This window comes from Salvelinus sp. IW2-2015, unplaced genomic scaffold (genome assembly GCF_002910315.2).
Source record: "Salvelinus sp. IW2-2015 unplaced genomic scaffold, ASM291031v2 Un_scaffold7191, whole genome shotgun sequence".
Classification (NCBI taxonomy): domain Eukaryota; kingdom Metazoa; phylum Chordata; class Actinopteri; order Salmoniformes; family Salmonidae; genus Salvelinus; species Salvelinus sp. IW2-2015.
This window is the reverse complement of record NW_019948451.1, coordinates 10233-14879: the sequence shown is the minus strand read 5'-3', so window position 1 is coordinate 14879 and position 4647 is coordinate 10233.

Sequence of the window (4647 nt, the reverse complement as noted above, 5' to 3'; positions counted from 1 at the left end):
ATCACCGTGTGGTAAATGAGTTAATAGACCAATAAGAAAGAGAGTTCCAAACCTCTCTGCCAATAACTACTTTTAATTTCCCCCTCCCATGCAAACCACTCCCAGACTGTCATACAAACATTTTTCATTTAGTATTTGCTCTTCACTAGAAGCAATTTTTTTTCTTTTAGAAATGTTTAATTGAAAACAATCAACGTAAGGTACCTAATTGTTATCCAGAAATGATTTGATATTGAGATTAAAATGGTTCACTGGACCTTTAAATTACGATTTAAACACACCACAACATATATGTCACATCAACAGCATCCTCCCGGATACCCTAGACCCACTCCATTTTCACATACCGCCCCAACAGATCCACAGATGACGCAATCTCAATCGCACTCCACACTGCCCTTTCCCACCTGGACAAAAGGAACACCTATGTGAGAATGCTGTTCATTGACTACAGCTCAGCGTTCAACACCATAGTGCCCACGAAGCTCATCACTAAGCTAAGGACTCTGGGACTAAACACCTCCCTCTGCAACTGGATCCTGGACTTCTGACAGGCCACCCCCAGGTGTAAGAGTAGGCAACAACACGTCTGCCACGCTGATCCTTAACACTGGGGCCCCTCAGGGGTGTGTACTTAGTCCCCTCCTGTACTCCCTGTTCACCCAGACTGCGTGGCCAAACACGACTCCAACCCATCATTAAGTTTGCTGACGACACAACAGTGGTAGGCCTAATCCCCGACAACGATGAGACGGCCTATAGGGAGGAGGTCAGAGAACTGGCAGTGTGGTGCCAGGACAACAACATCTCCCTCAATGTGAGCAAGACAAAGGAGCTGATCGTGGATTACAGGAATAGGCGGGCCAAACAGGCCCTTAACATGGACGGAGCTGTAGTGGAGCAGGTCGAGAGTTTAAAATTCTTGGTGTCCACATCACTAATCAATCAATCAAATGTATTTATAAAGTTCTTCTTACATCAGCTGATGTCACAAAGTGCTGTACAGACGAACTATCATGGTCCAAACATACCAAGACAGTCGTGAAGAGGGCACGACAAAACCTTTTCCCCCTCAGGAGACTGAAAAGATTTGGCATGGGTCCCCAGATTGTCAAAAGGTTCTACAGCTGCACCATCAAGAGCATCCTGACTGGTTGCATCACCGCCTGGTATGGTAACTGCTCAGCATCTGACCGTAAGGTGCTACAGAGGGTAGTGCGTACGGCCCAGTAATCACTGGGGCCAAGCTTCCTGCCATCCAGGACCTATATACTAGGCTGTGTCAGAGGAAAACCCCAAAATTGTCAGAAACTCCAGTCACCCAAGTTATAGACTGTTTTCTCTGCTACCGCACGGCAAGTGGTACCGGAGCGCCAAGTCTAGGACCAAAGGGCTCCTCAACAGCTTCTACCCCCAAGCCATAAGTCTGCTGAACAATTAATAAAATCGCCACCGGACTATATACATTGACCCCACCTCCCTTTTGTACACTGTACTACTCATTGTTTGTTATCTATGCTAGTCACTTCACCCCTATCTACATGTACAAATTATCTCAAATAACCTGTACCCCACACACTGCTCAGTACCGGTACCCCTGTATATAGTCTCGTTATTTGTATTCTTATTGTGTTACTTTTTATTCTTATTTTTTTACTTTAGTCTATTTGGTAAATATTTTATTAACTCTTCTTGAACTGCACTATTGGTTAAGGGCTTGTACATAAGCATTTCACGGTAAGGTCTACACTTGTTGTATTCGGCGCATGTGACAAATAAGTTTAATTTGATTGATGTGGTCAAATGTGCTATCGGAATCTATTGACATATATAGATACCATATAGATATAGATAAATATATAAAATATATAATATATAGATACATTATTGATTAAAATATATAGATAAATAGTTGAAGATACCTAGATTGATAAAGCTATATCATAGGTAAAGTAAAGTATCCATACATGCAATGTTTTTTTTGCCAAAACATTAGTGTTTAAAAATGGGAGATTGACATGTCTAATTCAATCTTCAATCAAATATGAACACACTACTAATTCAAGGAATTTGTCTAGCTGTTAAACTTAATCCCTATGAACAGTGACCATGGTGGCTTTAGGGAAGTATTTTCACCATACATCCTATGCAACATCCGCACCTTCGTGTGGCAAGTATAGGAAATGCAGCTATTATAATAGGTTAGTGCCCTCAAATTCAACTCTGGACCTCGAAGCCAGTTCCACTGTTTTTTTCATTGTTTCCATCTAATCGGGACTGATTTAGACCTGGGACACCAGATGGGTGCAATTAATTAGCAGGTAAAGAAGTTTACTCCAAATGTTGTTGAGTTCCGTTTTGTTCTTAATAGAAGTTGTAGTTCAGTCGTGTCTCTCTTAAAAATAAAAATAAGCGGCTGGAAGAAGTTGGAAGGAACCCCACAAACTTCAGGTCACTTTAGGCCAGAATTTATCATTTATAGATGTGCAGCTTGTGCCAAACCCTTAGCAGACTATTCAGATTGGAATGGCAACACGTGGAAACCATACAATTAAAAGGAACTACAACTTCCGTTTAAGAACCCAACAACTTGTATGTCACGTTGAAAAGCGTTTGGAGTACACGGTTTCTGTTCTGTTGCAAAAAACTGAATCTTCGTATTGAATACACCCAGGATTCCACAACTCACCATACCCCAACCCAACAGGTGGCGCCAAAGGTAAAGTGGTACACTTGTGCGTCGAGATTCTATTAATCAAAGAAGAGGTTTGCCCAAAAGACTTGTCAACATCACTACCTCAGTGGACACATCTCTTTCAGTTAATCTGAGGAATTTGGCATTGGCTAAAGTAAAATAACGCTCACCACTAGGTCTATTTCTTGCTATCTTCACTCAAATCAAGGCGAAATTGCTGACATAATCCACCTAATTACTCGAGGTAAATATTGACAATCTGTTGTGATTGTGTAGCTAAGCTAGCTAACGTTAGGTAGCTAACTAACGCTTCAAGCCATGTATAGCTAATTGTTTTATTAACATGTTGACTTTCTTCGTGGGGTTAATTATCTAATTCTTAACTGCAAGTATTTCACAATCATTGTTTTGCTAGTAAGCTATCCGTTGAATGCTGTTCCAGGACAGTCAAGTTTGTTATAGCTAGGCTAGTTAGTGTTGTACCGGTCAATGAAATTACTGTACATTTTTAGTACCCCAACAACTAACTTAGAAAACCTGAAAACTACTGTGTTTGAAGCTTTACGGTGGAGGCACAGTGGCTGAAATGAGACGATCTACTACGAGTTGACTAGCCTAACTGTTAGTTAGCAGCTAACTAGCTGCTAAACAAAAGACAGCTTGTCAGTCGGCTAACAAAAAGCAGTTATTTTGCCAAGCAAAAGCCATTTGTGTAAAAGACACTGCTAAAATAGGAGCTCAAAATTACAATAGAGCCGTTCTGTTCATGTTGCAACGTGATCTCTCATTTCACCTCTACTCACTGGCAATCCTGGTTCAGCAGTGCCACAGCTGCACCTGATTTCTAGGCTGTACTACTCACTAATTGGCTAATGAATCACGCTGTCTCCTAGCTAAGTAAATGACTGTCCTGGAACCGCATTCAACAGATGGCTTGCTAGCAAACCAATGATTGTGAAATACTTGCAGTTAGATTTAGATCATTTGGATGGGGACACCGTGGAAAGTTACTGCTACGGTAACTTTCCAGTGATTTACTTGACATTACCAACTAGGCCTATCTGATGACATGCCATTTAAGATTAGCTACGTATCTACCGTTCCATTGAATATGGGGTTTTGTACAGAGTAGCCAATGATTGTTTTTGGGAGGTCCTGCAGTACTTTAAAGACTGATAAAGCTTGGAAGTATCAATAGCTAACTCCTACTACAGAGACCATTACCATCGCTGGGAAGAAAAAAAATTCTGGCATTAATTCCATTGCATGGCGTACAACTAACAAGGGATAAATCGATAGGCTTGGTCTGGAAGTACACAGGAATCTTTTTTGGTGCATCATTTGTCAATGTCTCGAAAGCGGAGGCACGGCTCGCCATTGGCAGTCGTACCAGTATGTGTCTTGGGTTTGACTCTTAATGATTATGGTGTTATTCACTTGCCTTGTTGTATTTTGGAACTCTTGCTGACATGTTTGTGTTTGTAGACCAGTGTTTTCGCACATCTGGGATAACTTCTACACGTCCTCCTTAGATACTGGCTGAAGTGGTTCATTCAGACAGGTGGACAGGGGAAATGCGAGCTGCAAAGGATTTGTTGCCGCCTACAAGCCTGGGGCGCCCAGGACAACGAAAGCAGGTGAATTACATTCTAGAGCTAAAATAGTGTTTCATTAGGGTAACAGAACATTTTTAAAACGTTTTGTTACGGAAAAACAACAATTGGCGTCTCTAATTGGACAAGTCCAGATAGTCCTCCCTCCCGTTTTTTTTCCTCCCATTCGACGCCGCAATGAACACTAACCCACACCCTACGAAAAGAAAGTTGTCCAGTTTGTGCTATTCATGTATCATTTTGAACTGTTTTTAACCTGTGCCATTTGATTTTTCTTCATTCAGAATACTCACTTTACAATAACTGCCAAATCTAAGGGTTTAAATGTTGGAAACATTC